This window comes from Podarcis bocagei (assembly GCF_964188305.1).
Source record: "Podarcis bocagei genome assembly, chromosome: W".
Taxonomy (NCBI): domain Eukaryota; kingdom Metazoa; phylum Chordata; class Lepidosauria; order Squamata; family Lacertidae; genus Podarcis; species Podarcis bocagei.
This window is the reverse complement of record NC_138131.1, coordinates 16460167-16479823: the sequence shown is the minus strand read 5'-3', so window position 1 is coordinate 16479823 and position 19657 is coordinate 16460167. Positions and strand designations below refer to the sequence as shown.

At 46.0% G+C, this 19657-nt stretch overlaps 1 long non-coding RNA gene across 1 annotated transcript in view; it reads left to right on the top strand.

Annotated features, from left to right (window-relative positions):
* The first annotated feature begins 9281 nt into the window (after nucleotides 1-9281).
* The window catches only part of LOC308577872, a 206930-nt gene continuing 196554 nt past the window's right edge, over nucleotides 9282-19657 (top strand). Inside the window, exon 1 of the long non-coding RNA XR_014003739.1 lies at nucleotides 9282-9552. This is a non-coding gene — a long non-coding RNA (uncharacterized lncRNA). The remainder of the gene's footprint in view (nucleotides 9553-19657) is intronic.

Sequence of the window (19657 nt, the reverse complement as noted above, 5' to 3'; positions counted from 1 at the left end):
GACCGGGGTCATATACCACCTATAGCACATCTTCATGATGTTTTCTTTAATGACGATGCACACAGTAAAATTTATATCATTTTTCTATAACCTTTCCCATCTCTTAAACCAAATTGCATATACCAAATCTTGTCCCCATTTTATCATAAATTCCTTGGTTTGCTCATCTTTTAGTTCCCACTCAAGGAGCAGATTATACATTTTTGAGAGATTTTTCTTTGGGTTTTGTATGATTTCTAATTGGAATTTAGATTCCTCCTTCAAAAAACCAATTGTCTTGTCACAAACAAATTTATCATTTCATTGGTAATACTGGACCCAGCTGGTACAATATACTTTTAGTTCTTCATATGATTTGAGTTTTAACTGTCCTCCTCCTTTTTTATCAGTTGTCTACATGTGGTTCTAATTTTGCCCATGTTTTTCTTTTTAATTGAAAGTATTTCAAAAGGGGCCACCCACCAAGGGGTTTTAGGTTCCAAAAGCATATGATGTTTCTGTTGGTTTCTGCTTTCTTCACTGTGCAGCGAAGTGCTGGTCACGGGACAATGTTCACTGCTGCTGCTGCGCTGTGAGTTGGGAGGGCCGCTCCCTCCTCAGGCTGATCCCACCAGGCCCAGGGGGCGGGGCCTAGACTGACTCACCACTGCCACAGCTTAAGAGGCCGCACGAGGCACCGGAACACCACTGCTGCTGCTGCACTGTGAGTTGGGAAGGCCGCTCCCTTCTCAGGCTGATCCCACCAGGCCCAGGGGGCGGGGCCTAGACTGACTCACCACTGCCACAGCTTAAGAGGCCGCACGAGGCACCGGAACACCACTGCTGCTGCTGCACTGTGAGTTGGGAAGGCCGCTCCCTCCTCAGGCTGATTCCACCAGGCCCAGGGGGCGGGGCCAGACTGACTCACCACTGCCACAGCTTAAGAGGCCGCACGAGGCACCGGAACACCACTGCTGCTGCTGCACTGTGAGTTGGGAAGGCCGCTCCCTCCTCAGGCTGATTCCACCAGGCCCAGGGGGCGGGGCCAGACTGACTCACCACTGCCACAGCTTAAGAGGCCGCACGAGGCACCGGAACACCACTGCTGCTGCTGCACTGTGAGTTGGGAAGGCCGCTCCCTCCTCAGGCTGATTCCACCAGGCCCAGGGGGCGGGGCCAGACTGACTCACCACTGCCACAGCTTAAGAGGCCGCACGAGGCACCGGAACACCACTGCTGCTGCTGCACTGTGAGTTGGGAAGGCCGCTCCCTCCTCAGGCTGATTCCACCAGGCCCAGGGGGCGGGGCCAGACTGACTCACCACTGCCACAGCTTAAGAGGCCTCATGAGGCACTGGGACACCATTGCTGCGGCTCCACCGTGGGGGTTGAGGAAGGCCGTTCCCTCCTGTAGGCACACTCTTCCAGGCCTAGGGGGCGGGGCCCACACTCGCCACCGCTACTGTTTTAAGGACACTGATGTTGCCGCGGCAAATGCTTAATATGTTTTTATATATTTTAAAATGCTTTATAGGGGTTTTTATTTTTTACTTTGTTGTCCCACCATGAACGGTGGTTTTTATTGATGTATTTCTATTTTGTTCTGTTTTAGTTTGGTTTGGGGTTGGCTATTGAGTGGGGTGGGGATTTGTTGTGTTGGTACAATTGTTTTGGATTTGACTTGTTTCTACTCTGTAAATGGAGGTTGGTTTGAGGCTTGGGATTGCTACCGTAGTGGGGCGAGGGAGGTATGGCGGTGGGGGCAGATGTCATAGGCGAAGGGGATCGAGATATGGATATGCTCGTACCCCTTCCAATCTGCGCCCCATCCCGAGGGACGAAGGTAGGGTGAGCAAGGATTACTCACCTCCGTCGCTGGTGTTGTGCAATGCCAGGTCTATAGGCAAAAAAACCGCCACCCTGCGAGACTTCTTCACCTCGCAGGGGGTTGACCTGGCTTGTGTGACGGAGACCTGGGTGCGCGAAGGGGAAACTGTTACCTTACGAGAGATGGCGCCCCCGGGTTTCTCCGTCCTCCACCAGTCGCGGACTGTGGGCCGGGGGGGAGGGGTGGCACTATTAATCCGAGAAGATTGTTCTTTCAGGGCTCTGCCATCGCCATCGATCCCCGGCATTGAATGTGTTGGCCTAGTGTGGGGCTCCGAGGTGAGCTTGGCTGTCTGGCTGGTGTACCGGCCACCTAGCGCACCAGCAGCCACCCTGTCAGGCCTGTTGGAGGCGGTGGCCGGCTGGGCCTTGGAGTTCCCCAACCTATTGGTACTGGGGGACTTCAACATCCATGCTGATGCCACTCCCTCCTCACAGGCTCTGGACCTGGTGTCTTCCATGGCGACACTAGGGCTCTCCCAGTTTGTTTCGGGCCCCACACATCAAGCAGGCCACACGCTGGATTTGATCTTTGGCGCCGGTATAGATGTGATCATGTCTCCCTCGATGAAGGTGCCATGGTCTGATCACTACGCACTGAAAGCCAGGATTGATTTTCCACCCCCACCCCGCTTAGGTGGCGAGCCAATTTGGGCTCGCCCGCGGAGGCTGATGGACCCTGATAGATTCCGTCAGGCCTTGCGGGACCTTGCTCCCCCTGGCGACTCATTGACTGAGCTTGTTGAGGGCTGGAATACCCAGCTCCTGGCAGCCATCGATGAGATCGCACCTAAGCGCCCTCTGCGACCCCGCAGAAACCGGGCCCCCTGGTTTACCGAGGAGCTTCGGAAAATGAAGCGGGACCTCAGACGGCTAGAGCGAGTATGGCGGGGTGCCCGTGACGGAGCCTCAAGAACATCTTATAGGGTTTTTATGAAAACCTATGAGATGGCAGTGAAGGCCGCTAAGAAGTCTTACTTCTCGGCCTCCATTGCATCCGCTAGCTCTCGCCCGGCGCAATTATTTAGTATAATTCGGTCTCTAACGTCCGTTGAAGGACAGCCAAATTTAAATAACAATCTGACACACAGCTGTGAGGCATTTGCGAGCTTTTTTGCGGAGAAGGTCCTGTTGCTCCGCCATGACCTCCCTGCCAATTTGGATACAATAAAGGAACTGGAGGCCCCTCGACTGTCCTCGGGTCCAGTATTGGACCACTTTGACCGGATATCTCCAGCCGATGTGGACAGATTCCTCCAAGCTGGAAAGCCCACCACCTGTCCTCTTGACCCGTGCCCGTCATGGCTGATTAGAGCGTGTCCAGACGAGGTGCGGGCCCCCCTGGGGGATATCATCAATTTGTCCCTTGGCACCGGGATATTCCCAGGGGAACTGAAGGAGGCGGTGGTGCGTCCGCTCTTAAAGAAAACATCGTTAGATCCCTTAGATCTATCCAATTACCGCCCGGTCTCGAATCTTCCATTCCTGGGTAAGGTGATTGAGAGAGCGGTTGCTGAACAGCTTGGTAGGTTTCTGGATGAAACATCTGCTTTGGATCCATTCCAGTCCGGCTTCCGTGCCGGCCATGGGACCGAGACGGCTCTGGTCGCCCTAACAGATGATCTCCGCAGGCAGCTGGATCGAGGCGGGTCGGGGCTGCTGATTCTTCTAGATCTGTCAGCAGCCTTTGACATGGTCGATCACGAACTCCTGGACCACCGCCTTGCCGACATGGGGATCCAGGGCACAGTCCTTCAATGGCTGCGCTCGTTTCTCTCTGATCGGGGACAGAGGGTGGCGCTTGGGGGGGAATTGTCATCGCGTCACTCCTTGGTGTGTGGAGTGCCTCAGGGTGCGATTCTCTCCCCGATGCTTTTTAACATCTTTATGCGCCCCCTCGCCCAGCTTGTCCGGAGTTTTGGGCTGGGTTGCCATCAGTATGCTGATGACACCCAACTCTATCTCTTGATGGATGGCCATCCTAACTCGGCCCCAGACACACTGACCAGATGTCTGGAAGCTGTGGCTGGATGGTTACGTGGGAGCCGGTTGAAGTTAAATCCTTCGAAGACAGAGGTCCTCTGGCTGGGGCGGGACGATATGGGATCGAGGGGGCAACTCCCATCTCTTGCGGGGGTGCAATTAGTGCCAGCACCGTCTGTTAAGAGTTTGGGTGTAATCTTCGATACCTCCCTCTCTATGGAGGCGCAGATTACAGCTATAACAAAGGCGGCATTTTTCCATCTCCGCCAAGCTAAGCAGTTGGCCCCTTATCTCTCTCGCCCTGACCTAGCCACTGTGATCCATGCGACGGTCACCTCCAGACTGGATTATTGTAACTCGCTCTACGTGGGGCTGCCCTTGAGACTGACCCAGAAACTCCAGCGGGTGCAGAATGCCGCAGCGAGACTCCTTACGGGGTCTTCGCTGCGGGATCACATTCATCCGGTGCTATACCAGCTGCACTGGCTCCCGGTGGAGTACAGGATCAGGTTTAAGGTGCTGGTTTTAACCTTTAAAGCCCTATACGGCCTAGGACCCTCGTACCTACGGGACCGCCTCTCCTGGTATGCCCCACAGAGAAACCTACGGTCTACAAATAATAACACCCTCAAGGTCCCAGGCCTCAGAGAGGTTAGGCTGGCCTCAACTAGAGCCAGGGCCTTCTCGGCTGCAGCTCCAACCTGGTGGAATGCTCTGTCACAAGAGACCAGGGCCCTGCGGGACTTGACATCTTTCCGCAGGGCCTGCAAGACAGAGTTGTTCCGCCAGGCCTTTAGTCAGGGCGCAGCCTGACCCCCTCCTCTGGCAACCTGCACAGAATTTTGTTTAATCGGTTGCCACCAATGTGATTTTAACTAATTTTATAATGAAATATTTTTAGAATGTGTTATTATTTGATTGTTTATTTGATTGTTGTTAGCCGCCCTGAGCCCGGCTCAGCTGGGGAGGGCGGGATATAAATAAAATTTATTATTATTATTATTATTATTTGCATTCCACAGTCAGAGTACTGTTGGGTTTCCCACGGGAATGGGAGACTGGATGTGACGTACACTGGTTTCCTGTTTTTCTCTTTGCTCTTGGTTTTCTTTGTTCCGAGGAGAAGGATGGTTGCTTCTCTGCTCCCGCAGAGGCAAGATGCATGTTTGTAATCTCTCAACATTGAACTGAAAATAAAGCAAAGTTAAGCATGTGGCACGTACTGCTCATCATTCCGCTGTGTACAGGACTCTGCAAATACAACATTTTTGGTTATGGGCCCAGATAAACGCAGTCAGCTGAAGGATGGACTCCAGAAGCTGAGTCGGAATGCCGGCAGAGGAACAGAGAAACGGATCGGCGTTATCTGCTCTGCGCGTCGAGTTGATTGATGAGAGGCATGTGCTCATGCTCCGGGCAGCCTGCCAGCTTCTAGTTTATGGCTTTATGGCTGGACTTTGAACTTTTAAAGCCGTTTTGCAGCGATACGGGCAAAGGCTCTAAGGCACAAGCTCACAGGCTTCGGAGGCTGGAAAACCGAAAGTACCTTTGAAAGTGCTTTTGGAATGAGGTTTGAAAGCAGCAGTGACGCAGCTTGAATAAACGCCACGAAGATGGCAAATGCAAAGGTGGTTGATGCTTTTGGGATTCCTAAGCTCAATAAGAAAAACTACGCGGACTGGGTACTCTATGCAGAGGCTGTTCTGCCGAAAGAGGGTCTGTATAAAGTTATTACAGACAACCCCCCAGCTCCAGTTACAGACGAATGGAGAGCTAAAGATTCCAAAGCGATGGGAACTCTTACATTGATAGTATCCCCAGAAGAGCTCTGTCTGTTGCGTGGAAAGACCACAGCCAGAGAAATTTGGGACACTTTAAGAGAAGCTCACTTGAGGACAGAGGCTGGTTCCTCAATGTACTATTATGCCAAGCTGCATGGTATGGCTCTTGCTGAAGGTGGAGATGTGCGTACACATCTGATGGAAATGCAGAATCTGAGGCATGAGTTGCAACAGAGAGGACTCACCTTTCCAGAGGCTGTGTATTCCTTCATGATACTACATTCTTTGGGTCCAAGTTGGGAGTCCGTTGCCACTCACATTGCTGTTCAGCCAACTGCTCAGCTCACAGTAGCTTATGTTACTGCCGTGATTCTGAATGAAGCAGACCGCCGGGGTGCTAGCTGCATGGGTAAGTGGGAGTCTTCACAGACGTCATCCCAGAGTGCAGTGGAACCACCAGATGGTGCCAAAGCTTTGAAGGCAGTGAAATGCTACTCGCGTGGACGTCTAGGCCATATGAAGAGGGAATGCAGATATCCCAGGGCCAAGACAGAGCAGCGCAGCGGAAGTTCATCGCGTGGAAATGGCCAAAGCAAAGGCAAAGGTCCGGTCTCCAGGACAACGCAACACAAGGCAATGGTCTCACGCTTCACTCCAAAGGTTGCAAAGGTCCAGAAGACGTCTAGATTTTTCTTCGTTGTTGATTCAGCAGCTACCCACCACATGTGCAATGATAAGCGACTGTTCGTGTCTTTTACACCGCAGGAAGTTGCGATTCACCAGGCGGATGACCACACGATCCCCAGTCAAGGCTACGGAACTGTTGTTCTTTACAGTTTGGACTTATCGATACAAGATGTGCTTTACGTTCCAGATGCTACGCACAATCTACTCAGTGTTATGCAGCTGAATGAACGAAACATTGACGTTTCCTTCAAGAACAAGAAATTCACCATCACAAAGAAAAACGATTATGTATTGCATGCTGAATGTGTTGATCGTTTGTTTGTTTTGTATTATGATGATGTTGTGCAGAATGAGACTTGTTGCATTGCAGGTTCTAACAAAAGTTTGCATGCAGGATGTATTCACGATTTTCACAGGAAATTTGGTCATTTGCATTTTGAGGCAGTATCTAAAATGCCTGCCTTGGTTGAAGGTATGATTATTAAACCCTGCAGGTACCACATGAAGTGCAAGGCATGCGCAGCAAACAAGGTGAAAATGGCTGCAAAAGGTAAGGTGTCTAGTAGGCAAGCTACAGAACCATACCAGGTTGTTCATGCTGATTTAGTTGGTCCACTATCGCCCTCTTTGGGTGGAAATAAGTACTTCATGGTTCTCATTGATGCATTTTCCAGGTATATTTATGTGTACAATCTCAAGCAGAAATCAGAGGCTTTTCCAAGGTTCAAGGAATTCTGTGCTTGGTTGGAAAATGTGCATGGTAAGAAGATAAAGACTCTTTTCACTGATCGCGGGGGAGAATTCACTTCTCAGCAGTTTGAAGCTTTTCTGACTGAGAAAGGAATTCAACACGATTTGTCCAGTCCTCGCTCACCATGGCAGAATGGACTTTGCGAAAGGGCAAATCAGACATTGCTTCAAGGGTTAAAAACCTTGCTGCATGATGCCAATCTTCCAGAGAGTTATTGGGCCGAATCGCTCTCGTGTTTTGTTTACAGTTACAATCGCAGGTTATCTTCAGCGATTGGTAGTACCCCCTATGAGAAGATGTTTGGCAAGAAACCGTACATCAAACACATGAAAATTTTTGGTTCTGACATGTGGGTTCACACACCACAAAGCTCCAAGTTAGGCAAGCGTGGATTGCATGGTATCTTTCTAGGTTATCAGAAAGGTTCTTACAGAATAATGATGACTGACTCTAAGACAATTAAGGTCACAGGAAGTGTTGAGTACAATGCCAAGTGGGGGGAGAATGTGGGAATTTTTCAATGTTATCCTGATGACAGTGATGAGACTGAGGATAAGCAACAGCAAAAGCAGCCGCAACAACCCACACCCACTGATGAAAGTTCTGATTCTGAGTCTGAAACTGAATCGGATGATTCAGAGGATTTCAAGAGTGTGAAAGCCTCTATGCGATCCTCTGAAAGCTCTGATCAAGAACTGGAAGAACCATTGTTCACAATAGGCCACTTTTCTCCTAAGAAGGAAGAGGAAAGTGTTGAGGACTTAAGGCTAATTCGCAGGTCACAAAGAGCCACAAAAGGCAGACCTCCAAAGAGATTTGCTGATGAATTTGCTAAGACAGCAGTAGCAACTGTTAAAAGCTCCAAGAAGGTATTTGAACCTTCAAGTTTCCAAGAAATCCAGGATTTGGATTCTAAGGAAGCTGAGCCATGGTTAAATGCCATGAAGGCTGAGCTTGATTCCTTAGAAAGGAACAAAACATGGGAGCTAGTTCCAGTAGTTCCAGGAATTAAACTGCTTGGAAGCAAATGGGTCTTCAAAGTGAAGACTGATCAAAATGGCAAGATAGTCAGACACAAAGCCAGATTGGTAGCCAGAGGTTTTGCACAGGTACCAGGTGAAGACTATCACCAGACCTACTCACCCACAGTGAGATATGAGAGCATTAGGCTTATGCTCAAGCTAGCTGCAGAGGAGAATCTACACGTTAGTCACCACGATGTGAATACAGCATTTTTGTACGGATCTCTAGGTGAATCACTTTATATGCTTCCACCTGATGGCGTACAGGTAAAACAGGGATTTGTTTGTGCTCTAAAGAAGTCCCTTTATGGTCTCAAACAAAGTGCACGGTGTTGGCACACAAAACTCACTGAGACATTGTTTTCTCTAGGTTTTCAGCAAGGGAAAGCTGATGCATGTGTATTTGTCAAAGAGGAGGGGCAAAAGAAGCTGTATTGTTTGTTTTATGTTGATGATATTTTATTCTTTTGGAAAGATGTCACAATGTACAATAACGCCCTAGCTCAACTGAAAGAGCACTTTGACATGAAAGATCTCGGTGAGGTAAACAACTACCTATCTCTGGAAATAGAGAGAGATCAAAGTGGTAACATTCTAGTACACCAGTCACGGAAAATTGCTGATGTGTGCAAACTGAACCTGATGGATGCTAACCCTGTAGACACACCGATGACAACAGGTTATCAGGTAGAAGACACTGAAGAAGCATTTTCTGACACTACACTGTACAGAAGTGTGCTAGGCAAGCTAAACTTCATTGCCAGATGTTCAAGACCTGACATTGCTGTTAGCTGTAATTTGCTAAGCAGACAAGTTAACAACCCCACTGTTAAGGATTGGAAAGCTCTGAAACGCATAGCACACTATTTGAAAGGCACTATGCATTACAGACTGAGATTTAACAATCAGAAGTCTGGTGGTCTTGAGATTTTTGCAGATGCAAGTTTTGGAAGTGACACTACAGACAGGAAAAGTACGTCTGGGGTTTGCTACATGTACAATCAGGGTCTATTTGATTGGTCATGCAAGAAGCAAACAACAATTAGCTTAAGTACTTGTGAAGCTGAACTGAATGCATTGTCTTATTCACTTAAGGATTGTGAATGGTTGTTACAATTGTGCAAAGACATGAAAATTCCTGTCAAATGTCCAATCCAGGTTTACCAGGACAACAAAGCATGTTTGGCTTTGCTGAATTCAGAAGGTTGTAAGCAAAGCACGAAGCACTTGCGATTAAAGTTGCAACATGCTAGGGAACATATTCAGAAGGGACTCGTAACGGTGTCCTATATGCCAGGTAATGAAATTCCTGCTGATGTATTGTCCAAGATTGTATCAAGGGATCAACACTGTACCTATGTACAGAAGTTGGGTTTGTACTGATATTGTACGAACACGATGCCCAGTGATGTTCACAGAAAGGGGGAGGATGTTGGTTTCTGCTTTCTTCATTGTGCAGCGAAGTGCTGGTCACGGGACAATGTTTTGCATTCCACAGTCAGAGTACTGTTGGGTTTCCCACGGGAATGGGAGACTGGATGTGACGTACACTGGTTTCCTGTTTTTCTCTTTGCTCTTGGTTTTCTTTGTTCCGAGGAGAAGGATGGTTGCTTCTCTGCTCCCGCAGAGGCAAGATGCATGTTTGTAATCTCTCAACATTGAACTGAAAATAAAGCAAAGTTAAGCATGTGGCACGTACTGCTCATCATTCCGCTGTGTACAGGACTCTGCAAATACAACAGTTTCCTCCAGACTTTAATTAGTGGATTCCTGATAATATGGTTCATAAAACCCTGATGTACTTTTGTCTTATTGTCCAATAAAGAGGCATGCCATCCATATCTTAAATCATGCCCCTCTAGGTCCAGTATGTCAGTGTTCTCAAGCCAAATCCACTCCTTGACCCAACAGAGGCAGGAGGCTTCGTAGTAGATTTTTTTAATCAGGAAGACCAATCCCGCCCCATTCTCTCCTATCTGTAAGAAGTTTGAATTTTATGTGAGTCCTTTTACCCTGCCATATAAAATTTGATAATATCCTTCTCCACTTTTCAAAACAGTCCATCTTATTAATTATAGGGGTCATTTGGAAGAGAAATAAAAGTTTTGGAAGTATATTCATTTTGATTCCTGCTATTCTCCCCCAAAGAGATAATTTTAGTCTATGCCAGATTCCCAGATCATTTCTAACTTGATTCCATAATTTAGTATAATTGTCTTTAAATAGATTTACATTTTTCATTGTAATTTGTATGCCTAGGTACCTGATTTTATTCACAATTTGTAATCCCACCTTTTCTTGCCGTTCTCTTTTTTCCTTTTAATCCATATTTTTAACCAGTCATTTTGTCTTTGTCATATTTAATTTAAAGCCAGAGACTTTCCCATAGCTCGCCATTAGTTCTAAAAGTTTTTAAATGCTCTCGTTTGGATTTTTGAGTGTCAGGAGTAGGTCATCAGCAAATGCACATAGTTTATAAGATTTATGTTCCAAAACAATCCCCTTTATGCTCTCATCTAGTCTTATATCTTGATTCAATTTTTTAAAAAAATGATATTTTATTAAAGTTTCCAAATTATAACAAAACAAATGAAAAAATAAAAAAACAAAAAAACACACCATAGAAAATAGAAACAGTTAAAAACACATTAATTTTCATAACATATCTTCATACACTTATTTCCCCAGACCTCCTCATCCCTCCTTTTTTTGTATTCCAGTTCAATTTGTTAGTTCAGCAAATCCTTACCATCAAGTTTTTACCCTATTCTAATCTTTCATTACATTACCTTACTCTATTCTCCTCATTGTCTTATAGAAAACCTTAACCTAAATTTTATTTTTGATAACTTCTCTTAACCGTTATATTCTTTCCTAATCCCTTAAACTTTTATACCAGAGCCAAGCAATTTCATTTCATGCATCCTTCTAATATTCATCAATTATATGAAATTGTCCTAATAACAAAAGATAAAAGTCTTCACCCAACGTCCCTTCCCCCAGGTCCCGGGTTTGTCAGTCCATTTATCCCATTAAGCTGGCACATTAACCTGGTGATCTTATATCCGAGGCTCTTAAATCCCTTCCATGTCCCTTCCACTGTTTTTCTTCATGTTTTCTTTTCACATGTGTGGTCTCCAATTTAATAATACTTTTACCTCCTTCCAACCAAAAGGTCCCTTTTCTACAGTCCAAACTGAGCTTCATATAGTACTTAAATGCATGTTTCAAAGTCCCTCCAAACTTTGGGATCCCCATATCTCCAAGCCTCTCACAATCCACTACCACACTCGAAAGTCCATATGTCCCTGTTCAGGGGGGTCAATCCAACCCCCCATTTCCAGTCCAGTCGAAACTTCATCTTTCCGAGTCTGATTTTTACGAAAGTCAATTGCCAATTCCAAAGGTTCATGTTCCTGCAGGGCCACAACCTCCATCTGTGGCTCCATTTCTGACTCCCAAGGTTCAGCAGAATCTTCTTCTTTCCTCTGTTCTGACAAGGCACAGTCCTGGTATAATTCCTGGGTAAACTCCATACTTTTTTCTACTGCCTGTCCAAGATTTCCCACATTCTGCTTAAGATTTCCAACCAAATCAGTCATCAAATTCATTCCTTCATGAATTTCTTCCAGTAAAGCATTTGTTTTGAGAAAAGCACACAACAACATTTCTGAGCACATTGTCCTTCAAGGTCACCACTCAGTTCCCACGGGATATACTGTAGCGGCTGGAAATTCCCTAGTTACAGTTTCACTATCCCCCCCCCCGAGGGAAAACTTCTGTTGCAAATTACAAATCCAGCCCCAAAGTTTCTTTTACTTTTAGATACTTTGTCTATCGTTGTTATTTTTAAGTTGCAAAAAAAAAAAGACAGTGGAATTCCAGTTTTTCCCCTTCTTTCCCCCTTCTTTTTACTTTATTTTAAACTTACTTCTGCAGGTTAAAACAGTTCAAAGAAAGCACCCCATTCTCCTCCTGCTGCCGAAGGGGGGGGGGGTTCAGCTATTTTAGGCGATGAAATCCGCTCCTTTAAAATGATTTTTCAAGACTCCAGTTTACTTTGTCTTTGCTTTGTTCCGACTACAGAAAAACGGAAGGTTGACTTCCTGTTAGACCTTCCGTTTCAGTGCCGAATTGTAATAAATTTTGAGCCCAGTTCCTTTCTTTCCCAATTCCTTAAATTGTGAATCAATTTTCCAAGGTTTAGGTACTCACGATGGTTGTTTTTTTAGAATCCAAATTGTCCAGGAAGAAGGCAGCGCTCCCCGGCAGCGGCTGTGTGGCTTCGCTCCACAGAAATAGCGGTAGACTCTCAGCACCGCGCCACTTCCCCCTCTTTGCTTTGGAGCCCGTTATTGGGTTCCTTTGCGGGTTGGGGGCGCGCTAAGGGTGCCCGCCGAGTCCCACGGTCACAGGCTTCATCCGCCTGTGATTTCTAAAGGGTCCCCGCTTCGCCGTAGCGGGAAAGACCCGTTTCTCGCGGAGCTTGTCCCTCCGTTTCAGACGGACTCCGCCATTGCCGGTGGCGCCACCCCGGAAGTCTATCTTGATTCAATATTTCTAGGGTTAAAATAAACAAGAGCGGTGAAAGTGGGCACCCTTGCCTTGTACCCCTTTCAATCTTGAAGGTCTCTGACGTTTCCGAGTTAATTATCAGATTTGCCTTTTGAGATTCATAGATAACTGTTATCCCTCTAATAAATCTTTTCCCCATCTCATTCTTCTCTAGATTTTTCTTTAAAAATTCCCACGATACATTATCAAACTCCTTTTCTGCATCAATAAACATAAAAGTGGCTTTCTTCCCTGGGTGCATATCCAGATATTCTGATAGGTCAACCACTATTCTCATATTTGTACTCATTTTCCTCCCTGGCAAAAAACCCGCTTGATCTTGACTTATTATTTCATTTAACACAGTTTTTAATCTATTTGCCAATATATCCTCATAAATTTTGTAATCTGAATTTAGCAATGAAATGAGTCTATAATTTTCAATCATTTCTCTCTTTGTACCTTCTTTTGGTAATAGGATTATGTGAGCTTCCCTCCACGAGTCCGGTAAATTCCCTTCTTCCATTATCTTATTTAAAAGTAATTTTAATGGAGTTGAAAGCACCTCCTTTAACCTTTTATAGTGGATTGTGGGGAGACCATCCGTACCAGGGGCTTTACCATATTTACTCCTTGAGATAGCATATTCCACTTCCATCATGGTAACAGGGGAGTTTAACAGTTTTATTTTTTCATCAGATATTCTGGGTAAGGGTCTGCTTTGTAAATACTCTACTATTTCCTCGACTTTCTCCTTACCCTTTTCATATAATTTAGTGTAATATTTTACAAACCTTTTGATGATTTATTCTGTTTTAACTATGATCTTCCCTTCGTTCACTACTCTATTAATAGTTCTTTCTGGCTTTTCTTCAATTACCAAGCCAATAACTTTCTGGTTTTATTTGCTGATTCAAAATATCTGTTTCATCCATCTTAAGTTGTTTTCTATCTCCTGGTATAATAACACAGATAATTGATTTTGTAATAAATTGCAATTTTTCCTTGCCTTCTCAATTTTAGGTTGTTTAGCCAATACTTTTTCATTTTGTTGAATTTCTATTTTAATTTCCTCCGTCTTCGATTCCCTATTCTTTTTTTTGGATTGCATGCTGCTGAATGTAAAAACCTTTTATAAATGCTTTACTCACATCCCATATTACCCTAATATCTGTATTCTGCACCTTGTTATTTTGGAAAAATTCCGTACGTAGTTCTTGTGCTTTAGCTAATTTTTTTTCATCATTTAGGATTTTTTCATTCATTTCCCATCTTTTAATTACCCTTCTTCTACTTCTTAATTCTACTGTAACCAGATTATGGTCAGGGTTTTTTTATATGAATTTTATTAGTATTTTCCACACAACAACAACAACAACACAAAAGCTATCAAAAAATAACAATACACAACACAGAGAAATCAACATTCGAAAACTAAAAATAAAATAAAATAAAAACAAAAACAAAACAATAAAACCAAACAAATCCATATCTTACAAGTTAATGTTATAAACACTAAAACAACAAGACATTGACTTCCACCAATCCCACAGCACCTTTATCTCTCATTGTGTCTTCCTGTTTTCCTGTTTTCTTTATCCACTCTATCCTAACATCTAGATTTAAATCCTTCTTTCATATCCTTTCACTTCACAAGGTTATTCCAGACTCAGCCAGATTTCTGCCCTCGAACCTTGACTTTTGAGGTATTCATTTAGGCACTCCCATTTTTTTTTTTTACTTCATTTTTTGGTTTTTGTCTTATTATATCTGTCAATTTGGCTAATTCTAAATATTCTGAGAGCTTACATAGCCACTCTTCCCTAGTGGGTAACTGATTCCCTTTCCAGTACTTAGCCACCAGGATTCTTGCTGCAGACGTTGCGTATAAGAAAAAAATAGTTTTGTCTTTTGGGATATCATCATTTAAAATTCCTAAAAGGAATGCCTCTGGCCTTTTACTATATGATATTCTTAATATTTTCTTTATTTCTTCGTGGGTCATGTTCCAAAATTTCCCAATTTCGGGGCATGTCCACCACATATGGTAGAAGGTTCCTTTTTGTATCTTGCATCTCCAGCACTTATTATTATATGTTTTATTCATTTTTGCAAGCCTTTCTGGTGCCACGTACCACCTGTGATACATTTTCATATAGTTCTCTCTTATTAGGTAACATGCTGTAAAATTTATATTTTTTGTCCATAGTCTTTCCCATTCATTATATTCAATTGGGTGGCCCAGATCTTGTTCCCATTTTTTAATAGCGTCTCCTTTTTCCTCCTTTTCTACTTTCCCATTTTGTAACAGTTTATATATTTTTGAGAGAGTCTGTTGGTTGTTATATAAAATTTCTTTTTCCATATCAAGATTTTTTTATCAAACCCCTTAAGCTTACTATCCTTCTCAAATATTGTTTTTAATTGGAAATATTCTAACCAATTCACCCCCTCTCTTTTAATTCTTCAAATTTCTTTACGGTTGGGCAATCTTTTATCTCTTCTACGAGTTCCCTATATGTTAGCCAGCTATCTTTCATATTGCTTCTATGCAAGGCTGATGACTCTATAGGTGATAGCCACCAGGGAGTTTTGGCTGTTACTATTGTAAAACTTGGTCCCAGCCCTCCAGGTCTAAGATTTCGGTATCTGTCAGTAACATCCAATCTTTCAGCCATGTCATGCATGCAGCCTCAAAATACAGCTTGAGGTTTGGGACTGCGAACCCGCCCCTTTCTCTAGGCTTAATCAGTACTTCGAACCTTACTCTTGGCTTCTTACCTTGCCAGATAAAATTAGAAAGATCCCTTTGCCAACCTTTAAAACATTTTGTCCCGATAATTATTGGGATCGTCTGGAAAAGGAAGAGCATTTTTGGTAGAATTAACATTTTTTCAAGGATATCCTTTTGAATCAGATTATGGTCAGTTATCAATTTAGGTAGAATATCTGATTTTTTTAACCTTCGGTAATATATTATTAGTTATCCAGATTCCATTGATCCCATCCGCTGTCTTTTTTGCTTTGGAATAATGAGTAATTTTTTTCTCTAATGGGTGCTTATAATGCCACACATCATTCAAGTTCAAACTCTCCACCATACTAAAAAAAAGTAGGGGGGAGTCTACCTACTGATTCTGTATGATCAAATTCCAATGAAGTGACTCCGTTCAGATCTCCTAACAATATAATCTCCTCATTTATGAAATCTAATATCTTATCTTCCACCACCTTAAAGAATTCTGTCTTATTCCCATTTGGGGCATATTTTCCTGTTATCACAATTTTTTCATTACCTTCCCCCACTTGTATTCCCAGAATTCTGCCTTCAACATCCTTAAAAATTTGTTTTTTTCCCAATTTTGGGTTAACATATATTACAATGCCTCTCTTTTTCCTCAAGTCTGATGATATAAAATCTAAACCTAATTTTTATTTTTCAAAACCCTTAAGTGTTTTTTTGCCATGTGCGTTTCCTGTAAGCATATCACATCCCACTCACCCTTTTTCAGAATGTGATGTACTTTGTTTCTCTTCAATTTATTATTAAGTCCATTACATTCCATGAAATTATATTTAAGTCCATTAAACTTTATTTCAATTTAAATGGTAAAAAAGTTAAATCAATATCAGTCACTTTATTTTAATCTTCAATCTTCACTCTCCCACTTCTGTCTCCTCCGTACTCGCTCTCCCTGTTTCTTCGATGGTTCTAGATTCAGTTAGGTAGCCGTGTTGGTCTGACGCAGTCAAAATATATATAGGCACCGGAACACCACTGCTGCTGCTGCACCGTGAGTTGGGAAGGCCGCTCCCTCCTCAGGCTGATTCCACCAGGCCCAGGGGGCGGGGCCAGACTGACTCACCACTGCCACAGCTTAAGAGGCCGCACGAGGCACCGGAACACCACTGCTGCTGCTGCACCGTGAGCTGGGAAGGCCGCTCCCTCCTCAGGCTGATTCCACCAGGCCCAGGGGGCGGGGCCAGACTGACTCACCACTGCCACAGCTTAAGAGGCCGCACGAGGCACCGGAACACCACTGCTGCTGCTGCACCGTGAGTTGGGAAGGCCGCTCCCTCCTCAGGCTGATTCCACCAGGCCCAGGGGGCGGGGCCAGACTGACTCACCACTGCCACAGCTTAAGAGGCCGCACGAGGCACCGGAACACCACTGCTGCTGCTGCACCGTGAGTTGGGAAGGCCGCTCCCTCCTCAGGCTGATTCCACCAGGCCCAGGGGGCGGGGCCAGACTGACTCACCACTGCCACAGCTTAAGAGGCCTCATGAGGCACTGGGACACCATTGCTGCGGCTCCACCGTGGGGGTTGAGGAAGGCCGGCCCCTCCTGTAGGCACACTCTTCCAGGCCTAAGGGGCGGGGCCCACACTCGCCACCGCTACTGTTTTAAGGACACTGATGTTGCCGCGGCAAATGCTTAATATGTTTTTATATATTTTAAAATGTTTTATAAGGGTTTTTATTTTTTACTTTGTTGTCCCACCATGAACGGTGGTTTTTATTGATGTATTTCTATTTTGTTCTGTTTTAGTTTGGTTTGGGGTTGGTTATTGAGTGGGGTGGGGATTTGTTGTGTTGGTACAATTGTTTTTGATTTGACTTGTTTCTATTCTGTAAATGGAGGTTGGTTTGAGGCTTGGGATTGCTACCGTAGTGGGGCGAGGGAGGTATGGCGGTGGGGGCAGATGTCATAGGCGAAGGGGATCGAGATATGGATATGCTCGTACCCCTTCCAATCTGCGCCCCATCCCGAGGGACGAAGGTAGGGTGAGCAAGGATTACTCACCTCCGTCACTGGTGTTGTGCAATGCCAGGTCTATAGGCAAAAAAACCGCCACCCTGCGAGACTTCTTCACCTCGCAGGGGGTTGACCTGGCTTGTGTGACGGAGACCTGGGTGCGCGAAGGGGAAACTGTTACCTTACGAGAGATGGCGCCCCCAGGTTTCTCCGTCCTCCACCAGTCGCGGACTGTGGGCCGGGGGGGAGGGGTGGCATTATTAATCCGAGAAGACTGTTCTTTCAGGGCTCTACCATCGCCATCGATCCCCGGCATTGAATGTGTTGGCCTAGTGTGGGGCTCCGAGGTGAGCTTGGCTGTCTGGCTGGTGTACCGGCCACCTAGCGCACCAGCAGCCACCCTGTCAGGCCTGTTGGAGGCGGTGGCCGGCTGGGCCTTGGAGTTCCCCAACCTATTGGTACTGGGGGACTTCAACATCCATGCTGATGCCACGCCCTCCTCACAGGCTCTGGACCTGGTGTCTTCCATGGCGACACTAGGGCTCTCCCAGTTTGTTTCGGGCCCCACACATCAAGCAGGCCACACGCTGGATTTGATCTTTGGCGCCGGTATAGATGTGATCATGTCTCCCTCGATGAAGGTGCCATGGTCTGATCACTACGCACTGAAAGCCAGGATTGATTTTCCACCCCCACCCCGCTTAGGTGGCGAGCCAATTTGGGCTCGCCCGCGGAGGCTGATGGACCCTAATAGATTCCGTCAGGCCTTGCGGGACCTTGCTCCCCCTGGCGACTCATTGACTGAGCTTGTTGAGGGCTGGAATACCCAGCTCCTGGCAGCCATCGATGAGATCGCACCTAAGCGCCCTCTGTGACCCCGCAGAAACCGGGCTCCCTGGTTTACCGAGGAGCTTCGGAAAATGAAGCGGGACCTCAGACGGCTAGAGCGAGTATGGCGGGGTGCCCGTGACGGAGCCTCAAGAACATCTTATAGGGTTTTTATGAAAACCTATGAGATGGCAGTGAATGTGGAGTTTGGAACTGACAGGGTTAAAACTCACTGGTGTCCTGTATCTGGATCTGGGAGGAGCTGGGAGGAGCTCCATGCAGAGAAGTGCGTCACAGGATGTTGTTCTGACGCTCTTCAGATCTGTCTCTGTAACGGACAGAGAAGCAGCTCAACTTAGAGGCTGCTGTGAGAAAGTGCTTTTGGAAAGCACAAAGATGCCGGAATGCTCTGATGGTGTCTGATGGAAATTTATTGCTCTGTAAATAAAGCTACTAGAGATAAGGACGGACTGTCTCTGGACTTGATTTATCCCTATTCTCACACGGAAGCAGGACCGTTGCTGCTACTCTGCAATTTCTTTGGCCAGGTCAGGGTGATAGCAGAGCCTACGCCAAGGGAGCGCTGCCTGGACCCAAAGATTTATTTCTCCAAAGGTTATGGATGATCCGCGTCTCCTGATAAGTGTGAGAAGGGAGGAAGGCTGCCAGCTGTGAGCTGCTGTGATCTCCTGCCAGGAAGGGCAGTGAGGAATGCTGGTGATCGGAGCCACGAGCCAAGAAGGACGGCTGCTTCAAAGGCTGCAGCTTCGGAGGCAAACTTGTGAGTACGCTTGAAGCCCTGGGGGAAGGAGATGGCTGCTCAGGCACAGCAAGGCCATGAGAGCTACCCCGGTGAAAGGCTGCATGGGGCCAATTGGGAGGCCTGGAGTAAGAGCATGCACCGCTGGCTGGCAGAAAGGAAGCTGTGGGACTGCACCCAGGCCGATCCAGTCTTTGCCCAGTCCAGTGAGAGGTCTGCAAAAGCTTCTGAAGCAGACGTGGCTGCTCTGGAGAGAGAGCAAAGGGTGCTAGCCATTTTAAGGGCCAGCGTTGATACTTGGCTGTTGCCAAAGCTCCAAGGGAGGAAGCCCTGGGTCGCGTGGCAGGCACTGAAGATGGCATGTCAAACCTTAGTGGGAGCCACACCAGAGGGGGCTGAGAGTTGCCCAGAGAATGCCCTATGTCTAGAGGGGGCTGGAGCTGTTTTGGGAAGCTGTGCTTCAACACGTCTGTGTGATGGACTGTGTGCTGGAGAGCGGCTGAGAGCTGAGAAGAGGAAGGCAGTGGCAGGCTGTTCCTTAGGCAGCAGAGCACCCAAGAGTGGGGGTGCACGCCGATCCAAGAGCTCTGCGAAAGCCAAAGTCTCCAAGAGTTGTTTGTGCTTTGAGGCGACGTCCAACAGCGCTGGGAAGCATCCGCTAGAAGCCCAG